Below are 10,638 nucleotides of genomic sequence, written 5' to 3'. Positions count from 1 at the left end.
ATTCGAATAAGGGTTTCCTTGTGTGTAATTCACTTGATCGGTTGGGACTCCTGCCAATATCTGACATTCTGGTGCAGTGTGTTCAGGAGTTCCACATAACTCACAGTTGGGAGTCACGGCAGCCACGGTGGCTGCGGGTGGTATGGTCAAGTTGTCTAACTTTTGAACAAGGGCATCTACCTTTGCATGGACGTGGTCAAGGCTACTGATTTCGTACATTCCACTTTTTGTTTGAAACTTTTCTATTGGATTTCTTTCACCTCCCCATTGGCAGTGGTTTTGGGCCATGTTTTCAATGAGTTGATAGGCTTTGTTGTATGGCTTGTCCATAAGTGCACCGCCCGCGGCAGCGTCTACTGTCAGTCTTGTGTTATATAGAAGCTCATTGTAAAATGTGTGAATGATCACCTAGTCTTCGAGACCGTGAAGTGGATATATCCTCATCATGTCTTTGTATCTCTCCCACACATCGTAGAGAGATTCTACATCCTTTTGTCGAAATCCATTGATTTGAGCTCTCAGCATAGCAGTTTTGCTTGGCGGAAAATATCGGGATAAGAAAACGTTCTTTAGTTCTTCCCATGTTGTAACTGAGTTGGATGGCAAGGATTGCAACCAAGGCCAAGCTCTGTCTCTTAGAGAGAAAGGAAAGAGGCGTTGTCTTATCGCATCTTGAGATACACCATTCGCCTTCACAGTGTCTGTGTACTACACAAACTTAGTCAAATACCCATTAGGGTCGTCCGTAGGATTTCCAGCAAATTGATGTTTTTGAACGACTGATAATAATGAGGGTTTTAGCTCGAAATCATTTCGATTGATAGCAGGGGCAACAATGCTATTGTGAGGTTCTTGTTGGGACGGGGTAGCGTAGAACTTAAGAGGACGATTTTGTGGTTCCACTGTAGCCATGGTTGGTTTTTCAACTGGTTCAGCAGTATGAAAGAAGATATCGGGAATATTGTACCTTCGTTGGTACTCTAGTATTTGGCATCTTATATATAAGAAACACTCTAATTCTGCGATTGGTGGTGCTAAGTTGTCGCCTTGTGAGTGAGTACTTGGCATATAATCGGGGGAAATAAGGGAAAGGAGTTTAGTTTTTGCCTTAGTCTATACTGTGCAACGAAAGAATCACACTATTTGACTAAGTCAGGTCCCCGAAAACGGCGCCAAAAACTTGATACGTCTCGTGACTGAATATAGAATATAGTATATCGGGTACTTGACTGCAAGTGCACAGTCTAGTCGTTTTAGTTCTAAAAGATATCGAACCCACAGGGAGCGATGGTCAAACTAATGCTACTGACGTTGCTATGTTTACCTAAGGGAATGATTTTCAGAAGTTTGGTTGAAGAAAATTAAATCTAAGGGAAGTTAAGTCTTAAGAAAATATTAATAGGAGGATATCAGTGGTTTAGCCGAACATGTTAAATCCCGTCTAATTAAATGGTTTACATACCGATACCAGTGGTTTAGCCGGACATGTTAAATAACGCAAACACAGACGAGCATAAACAGTTCAACAATACGACAAACATGTATATAATAATAAATAAGCAATAACAATTGTAATTGAATAAAAACCTGGAAATTAGATTAATAGAATATGCCGAATCTTAAAGTACTTGAGCAGTCCTCCACAGGTCGGTAGGATTCTGCTTCCTCGAAATAGTTTCTTAAACTAAATTAAATAAATTGCAGTAGTTCTCTAATGTAGGAAACTACTACTTTAGCTAAATGAAAAACGGGAAGGGAAAGGGAAAATCAAAGCTCTGAATGGTAAAAGAAAATAATGTTGCTGAAGAAAAACAAAAGAAAAACAGAATTGATGTGGAAAAATAGAATGCAGAGAAAGTCTTGAAAGCTGGCTTCAGAGAGAAAAATTAAGCGTCCTCGTAGGTTTCCAACTTCCATCCTTTTATATTCCCACTTTGGTCTTGGAAGTTGAGAGAAATAAGGGTGACTTGGTTGAGTGAGAAATCCACAGGAAAGTGGCTGAGGAACGAGAAATAAGGGCCTGGTGGATCACTTCTGTTGACATATTCAATGCGCTGATTTTGGCCTCGTGACGTTCGTGATGGGCCTGTGACGTTCGTGACAAGCTGGGCGTGACGGCCGTGACAGCCTTTGTGACGGTCGTCACATGCACATAATTTGTATTCTCTGCTTTTCTGTTGTTTTCTCTTCTGTTTCTTCTTCTTTTCCTCCCTTCTCTATACTTTGCTCATTTAAGCATGGGAATTGAAATATCTGCAAAAATAACTCGAACACTTGCGGAATAATCGGAATATAAATGAAAGTGGTACGATTTTTTAGTGTAAATCAAGGCAAATATACGATGTATTTTCACGTTATCAATCCCCTAGAGTCTATGTCTCCCCAATGAGTTTTCCTTATGGAATGCAATTTGCTCTTGTGGACTTTCAGTCTCGTCGGATTCTTTTCCTTAGTGGCAGCATCTTCCCCATAGAGATTAGTTTTAACATTCATATCATATATGAGGTCTCTTAAGGACCAAAATTTGTTTCTAGATATTTTTATTTAAGTCCATTCTATTGAGTCTTTAAATAGGGGCAGTTGTAAGACCCTAATTTTGACCCTAAGATCACTCATGCTATCTCTTCATATGCATTGGCATTGGGATCACACCTTGGCAGCCTCCTTACCCCTCATTCATTGGGTTTGCATTGGGAGAGGTCACCAAGCACATTTGATCGTATCATACTTTGTTTTTCATTAGTTACTAACCAAATACCAAAAATATGTCCATGTATAGTTTATTGATTTTGCAGGTAGTGTGTGAGTTCACTCATGCTCCATCAAGCTCATATTTAGGGTTTAAGATCCTCGATGCAAGGAGACCAATCAAGAGTTAGTTTACATTGACTCTAGACATCATATATGGATCCTCATGGTCTTCACATATCATTTTGATCAAGAAATCATCAAGAGTTTGAAGCTTGTTTGCCTTGGAAACCCTAATTCATCTGGGTATCTTGTGTGACTTCCTCAACAAGTTTCTTCAACATTTGATCAAATATTTCAAGGGATGCTTCATATTACATCATCTTACACATATATGATCCTCCATGAGTCCCGAAAATCAAGAGAATGAAAATCCAGCTTTAAATCTCTTTCTGTTTTGAGATTGAAACTCCAAGAGTCCAAGCCATTTTCTGATCTTAATCACTTCCTGCAAGCTTCTGAAACCAAGCCAAGCACACTTAGGATCAAGATCAAGCAAGGTTGAAGCTCCCTCAAAGGTAATTTTTTCAGAATTTTCATCTCTTCAATTCTCCCTCAATTCTTCACTATTCTTTGTGATTTTTGGTTGGCTGAAGTCCTACCAATGTAGGCAAGAAGATTGAGTTGCTTTGAGGTCAAATCGAAGCAACTCAGTTTATGATCCTCAAAATTCAAATCCCAGTATCTTTTTATATACTTGGAATTGGAGAAATGTGAGGCCAGATTTGAGCTCCTGAGCATTTTTTCTTTAAATCCATGTCCTTGTTTTTCATTTTCATGGTGGTTGGTGGTAGACCAGTCCAGTGAGGTCCACCGGAGAAGAAGATTGGAGCCCTAGCTCCGGTGGTGTGTTGGCACGCCTCATGACTATCAGATCTTGTTCAAATGTTCTAATCATCGTTGCTCCTTGTGATTACCATCCCTATGACGCGTTGACTGAGGTGTATGGTGTGAAATACACGATTGGCCATCATATATGCCGCCTCAATTAATGAGGGAGATCTGATGGCCTTCGTTTTTTTGAATTTCCTTTTAATTTCCGATTTTATGTTTATTTGTTTTATTTTGTTTAATTCATAATAATTTCATTTTTAATCCAAAAAATATGGGACTTTAATCAAATTAAATATTTTTTTCTTTCATTTTATGAATTAAAATTATTTTTTGGATTAATTTTGATATTTCTCATGAATTAAATGTTTTATGCATATTTTTAATTGTTTAAGAATACTTATGACTTTTCAAAAATAATGAAATTTTTTGTCTAGGGTCCTTTGACCTTGTTCGACCTAGGATAAATCTCTTGGCAATTTGTTTGGTGTTTTGAAGAGGTTTTAGGTTTTGACAAAATTAAATTGAATATTAATGCATTTTTAATTTGATTTTTAATTGATTAATTGTGTGAAAATTATGTTGAGCCATTTTTATGGTTTTGTGATGTTTGACTATTTGTTTGGGCTTGGGTCAAGGTTGATTTGACTTTTGTTGGATTAAAATAATTGGATTTAGGGGATTGATGAAATGTACATTTCATCTCCCAAAATGAATGAATGATTTTAATTTGATAAATTTCCTCCCATGACCAACTTGTATTTCTCTCATCCCCCTCCCCCTTCATCTTCATCCCTATTCTTTCCCTTTCCTTTCATTGACCAATGAAATCTCAAATATCCTAAGGCTAATTGATTCATCAATGACCTTGTGTCAGATGAACCAATACAAGTATGGATGAGATGGTCCACCCCTTTTGATCTTTTCTTTTAGTGTGTGGTATGTTTTAGGAGTTTGGTTCATCATACCAAATCTCTAGCATGCATTAACACCTAAATTTTTATTGCCCGGCCTCAGATAGTTGTGACTTCTACATAAGTCCAATTACGATTGCTTAACATAGAGCTAAATTTGATCCTAAAGGTATATCATTCTAGTAAGTGAGATTGTAAGTCTCCTATCTTTCATGGTATTGTGTGGAAACTTGGCATTTCTTCCTTCCTATGGAAGATGTCTTGGTTCAAGGATTCATGCTTGTGAATAGATGGTTGAGTGTTCTCCAAAGAATGACTTAATCAATTAAAAAGCAAAACACTACTAACATTCAATTAACTTTGACTAACATTTGACTAACTCTTATTAATATTGCTTTACTTTGAAGTCATTTACTTTATGCAATTTAATTTCTAGTCATTTATCATTCATTGCCATTTACATTTCATTTAACTTGTTTATGTTTATGCCATTTTCACTTTGCTCATTTGAGCCATATATTATGATTGTATATATATTTTGATTGTGTATTTTGATTGTGTTTTTGGTCTTAGGACCTTAAAATACTTAATAAATAACAAAAACCCTAAAAAATGTTTGGTTGACTGTTGATCTTGATCTGAACTTTTGGACTTAGAACTAGGCAGCATTCCCTGTGCAAAAAGGACTTGGCCAATGCCAACATTTTGAGACCAAGCGATTGTGAACTAAGCCTTCATCTGATGCAAGCCTTAGACTTTGTTTGAATTCATCTGCTACTTTGTCTTGGTGCTAATTGTTATTTTAATCTTGTGTCTGATGCTTTGTTCTGAGTTGATCAAGGAGTATTTCATCTGATACGTGAGAAGACAAAGAAGACTGCTAGTTATGGGATTTTCTTGCTTGGATGTGTCTATCTTTATTTGATTCTTTGATCTTCATAATGTCTGATATTGCTATTTGTCTGATTGATTATTGCTTGGTTCAAAGTCCAAAGGGAAAGTGGGTTTTCTATATGACATTCTTGTCTGTTAGATTGCATCCCATTGGCAGATCTTTTCCACTCTCAACTTTTAATTTTATTCTTAGGATTAGTCTTTTCATCTCCTCCCACTTCTTAAATTTCAAATCTCTTTCTCTTTTCAAAAACTTTCTTTGCTTGTGATTTCAAACTTAGACCTTATTTCAAGTAGAAACTTTGGTCTTATGCCATTGAATTTTCAAATTCCTTTTTCTTAAATCAAACTTGTAAATAAATCTAAGCATATTGACTTAAAATTTTAAAACACAAAAATAACTAACAACTTCATTCAAACTTTTGGCCTCTTGTGCCTTTCTTATTAACCTTTTGTTAAAAGCAACTCACTCACTTTGAAATTATTACCACGAACTACAAGGTTTTGATCCCTCATTTTTATGTTGGTACGTAGGCACAAGTCCGAAGGTCTTGTTAAACACAAAAATATAATCAATTAATTCTTCTCTCATCCCCACACTCTATTTTTCTCAAACATCTTTTATACCAAAAACACATACACACATAAAAAGGGCTTCCTAGGAGAACCTAGGACACTTTGGATGCTAACACCTTCCCTCTGTGTAACCAACCCCCTTACCTATAATCTCTGACATTTTATTAGTTTTGATTTGAAAACTTCTTATCTTTGGGTTTTGTTCATACTTTTCCTTTTTCCTTTGGAAACAATAAAAGCGCGGTGGCGACTCTGGTTTTATTGACGTTAAGCTTATCCATAGCTTGATGGTCATGAATTTACCGCTACACACCTCAGGAAACTAACCTAGCTAACCTTGGCAGATATAATGTATTAAGATCAACAAACTCATAATAGAGATCTAACGAGCTTGCCCTCGAATTCCACATTTTCCAGTTGCAACTAATCCTAACTAACTCCTTACGAATCCCAAAGTTAACATACTCTAAAGTCCCTGGATCATTTTTTCCATGAAAAACCCCCAACCATTTTTTAGATGTCACCTCAAAATCAGTCCCAATCATTTTTCAGAATCTCCCGCCCCATAAATTTATCACCTTCAATTACTTTTTTAGCCCATCATCTTCAACCTCAAAATCACTCTAGTTGACTGATAAAAAGGATCACATTACATCATTCACTTTATGATCAGAACTTAACACTCTGAGCAATCATTGATTCAACCACTCACTTTTCATCTCTCTCAAAAATCAACTTTTAAAATCAATCTTAAAGCTCACACATCTGCATTCATCATTGTCATCTCCCTCGAAGATCAACCTGAATTCAACTCAGAGCATAATCTCAAGAACTCTCGGATTCAAGACTCAATCCTTACCATTTACTCACATGAATTTATCAAGAAGAGTATAAGGATAAGAAGCAATGGAATTCATAAGTGAGAAAGAGTTAAAGCAAGAATCATTACCTATGATTTCAGTTTCATCGATGTCGTCACTTTTGTCTTCTCCAGTAAGGTAAGAACTTAAATCCTTTGCATTTTACTTCATTCTTGATACCATCATGTGAGACTTAAACATAGTTATAAAATCCCTAAGGTCCTACAACTTGACTCCTCGTATCTCTCATTTAATTTATCCATAAACAATTAGGTTTCTTCATAATTTCCCCTATGGTTAGGGCTTTAGAGGTTGAATTAGGTAAAATTGATGATGGATTTGGATATGGCATGAACATACGAGACTGATGGTAGTGTTATTTCCAGTTTTGGCTTGCCACCTCCGCCGGAGGCGACCTCCGACACGGTGGCCCACAGAGGCCTTTTGGACTGAGTCTTTAGCTCAACTGATTTGGGTTGCGCGTGTTGTTGGACACTCAAATTCAATTTTGAACTTAATTTCCCACATGCCCGAATTTCCTTTGCTATGTTTGGATTCTGGGATTCCATGAACATGGGCCCAACATTTTACTAAACATCACCAAAATCCATTACTTTGCACCCCCTGGTTCCCAAGACTGAATCCATGGGCTTTCACCCTAGGCACATGCGCCATTTTGCGTTCCTGCACCCATAATTCTAGTTTCACACCCCTTGACCCATTCCACTTGTGTTTAGTGTATCTTTATATTTTCTTCATATTTTTTTAATTCTTTTATCACTTGGATTTTAATTGTTTTTACCATGTTATTGGAAATAAAAAGGCATGTTAATTGTTGATTATTTCTCCTTTAGAAATTAACATGATTATGTTTAATTGATCATTTTTAATCACTTTGCATAATTAGCCTTTTATTTTTTATATTGGTCTATTATTTTACATGTTTGTTTCAATTACCATGAGCATGTTTAGGTAGGATTATAATGTTATTTGGTTTGGTAATCCATGTTAATTTCCTCTTTCTAACTTGATTCATGTATGCCATGTTTAGATGATTCTTGAACCTTGGGTTAATTCCATTTAATTGGATTGTGGTTATCTTGAATAAATTGAAAATGCCATTTCAATTTAAGTGATATATGCCTTGTGTGTGTCCATATTATTTGCCATGATCTTATGTTTAATCATCATTTAGTGGTTCATGATCCACTTCCATTTGAATTAGCATTGCGATTTAACATGTCCATTTAATTCATTTATTTTAATTCATAGTAATCCATGTGTTTGTGTGATTACATGCATTGAGATTGATAACACGAAATTATATCACATTTTAAGACTTAATTCAATTAGATTATATTATCATTTACTTTAGTATATCTCATTTTATCAGATATTATGCAGTATTTCCTTGCTATGTATGTCAGGTATCCATTTTGAAGCAAAAGTGAAAAAGGGAAGAAAAGGAGGTGTAAAAAGGAATAAAAAGGAAACAAATAACAAAGACCAAGCCCAGCCCAAAGAAAGTGCACGTTATGCCTGTGACGGGCGTCACAAGGGTTGTGACGAGCGTCACACTAAAAGCACTCCTGTGACGAGCGTCACACATGGTGTGACGAACGTCACACCAGTCCTCTATATTTTTGGCGCAAGGAACTCAACTGACCACGTTGAAAGCTATTTCCACGCACGCTTAACCCTCGGAACGAGACCACGCACACGGAAACCCTTGAAAAGCAGTTACACCAGCAACTGTATAAATAGCAGCTAATTGGGAAGTTTCAAAGCCCCGGTTTTTCCACGCTCATATTGCCGAAGCTCTGCCAAATTTTCTTGTCACACCTTTTGCTTATTTTTTCCTTTCCAGCACTTAACATTGTTTATTTTATTTAATTCTTTTGCAAGCTTTACATTCTTTTTCCCTTGCAAAATTTATCTTTCCCGTTTCAGCTTCTAGATATTTTTCGCATAATAGTTTCTACACCGGAAACTATTGTGCAACTTTATACTGGATTTAACCTTACGTTATATTCCAGTTTTAATTCCTTGATTTAATTTACTGTTTAATTGAAGAATCCAAGAACAAATCCTACCGGCTTGTGGTGGAGTGTTCAAGACTATTGTATTACGCATTCAGGTTCTTTAATCATTATTTAATATTTTGTTTTATTATTTATCTATATTATCTGCCTGGAATGAGTCTGTTTATGCATGATATAAATTCTTATTTGTTTAGCATGTCTGGCTAATTTGCCTAGGTATCGGTATGTAAAGTAAGCAGAATAAGGGATCAAGACTGAGTCGGTCTATCTAAACTTAAAATCAAAATCAATCTTTTTACGGTCTCAACTTACAGGTTTAATAACAAGATTTCTTACAAAAGTAAAAGACATAAAGAAGTTAAAATCAATAGAGCGAGAGTTTGAGATTTTAACTGGACAGTGTAAGTTAGGCATTAATTCTAGATCAGGGCGAGAGCAAGTTTTAGAGTTAATTAAATTCTGACCTTTTCCAAAAAGTATTTTTAAAGATTGAATGTGAGGACGAGAGTTAAGCATTTGGATTTAATTATATAACCTAAGTCAACAGAGCGAGAGTTTGAGATAAGGGTGTTTAAAACGGTCAGTATTTTCTTAAAAAGAGTTTCTGCAACTTTATTGCTTTCAAAATATGGTTTTTGACTTAATTATAAGTGACAGCAACATTAATATAAAATCATGGTTTATTCAACAGAGCGAGAGTTTGAGATAGAACCTTTAACCAATAAAGTTAACCGAAACGATTCATTTTAAAACCAAGAAGCTGACAAAGACTTGATTCCCTAGTTTTGACGAACTACATACCGATATCCGTTTTATTAATATTTAATCTAGATATTAGTTTAGCTCTTAGTTTTTTCCCAAACAATCAAACATTTTCACCTTAGATTTACGTAGTAACCTTAGATAACGGTATATCGATTCATAAGTCCCTGTGGGATCGATATCTTTTAAAACTACGCGATAGAACTGTGCACTTGCAGTTTGTATCCCAAATTCGACTCATAAAGTCGCGATCAAGTTTTTGGCGCCGTTGCCGGGGATTTTTATTCAATCGATATCGTAACTCTTCCGTTACGCTGTAGAGACTAAGGTTTCTTTTCCTTCTATTTTCTTTCTTTCGTTGATTTGTATGCCACGCACTCGCTCTCAAGGCGAACCGCTCTATTTACGAATCAACGATATCGAACTATATCTCCGAGTCTTACGACGAATTCGGGAATATCGTGCTGAAAACAATCTCCCTCCTATAGACCTTCCTGATCTCAAAGATTTTCCTTCTTTAACCGAGATGGCAGAACCAGCTCGTGCTCTTAGAGATTACGCCGCTCCATCGCAAGATGAACCGTATTCAAGTATTGCTCCGCCCGCAATCGAAGCAAACAACTTTGAACTTAAACCTTCGTTGTTGCAGGCTGTGCAACAGAACCAATTCTCTGGAAATCTTACCGAAGATCCAAACCTTCATTTATCCGTATTTGTCCAATACGCTGATACTGTTAAAGCTAATGGTGTCACTTCAGAGGCAATTCGACTTCGTCTTTTTCCTTTCTCATTAAGAGATAGCGCTAGAAGATGGCTTCAATCTCTTCCTTCCAACTCAGTCACCACATGGAACGAGTTGAAGAAAGTTTTTCTTGCCCGATATTTTCCACCAAGCAAAACAGCTATGTTAAGAGCCCAGATAAACGGATTTAAACAGAAAGACAACGAGTCTCTTTTCGAAGCATGGGAAAGATACAAAGACATGATGAGACTTTGCCCACACCATGGTTT

At 36.3% G+C, this 10,638-nt stretch overlaps 1 non-coding gene and 1 pseudogene across 1 annotated transcript; one reads left to right on the top strand and one right to left on the bottom strand.

Annotated features, from left to right (window-relative positions):
- Positions 1 to 418: 418 nt before the first annotated feature.
- LOC127124482 (small nucleolar RNA R71) lies at positions 419 to 525 on the top strand. The gene has a single exon (XR_007803967.1). It is a non-coding gene; the product is annotated as a small nucleolar RNA R71 (small nucleolar RNA).
- A 10,013-nt stretch (positions 526 to 10,538) lies between these two features.
- LOC127124285 (uncharacterized) lies at positions 10,539 to 10,638 on the bottom strand (annotated as a pseudogene).

Source organism: Lathyrus oleraceus, chromosome 2 (assembly GCF_024323335.1).
Source record: "Lathyrus oleraceus cultivar Zhongwan6 chromosome 2, CAAS_Psat_ZW6_1.0, whole genome shotgun sequence".
In the NCBI taxonomy this organism is placed as follows: Eukaryota; Viridiplantae; Streptophyta; class Magnoliopsida; order Fabales; family Fabaceae; genus Lathyrus; species Lathyrus oleraceus.
The sequence above is the reverse complement of the archived record's forward strand: the minus strand, read 5'-3'. Positions and strand labels throughout refer to the sequence as shown.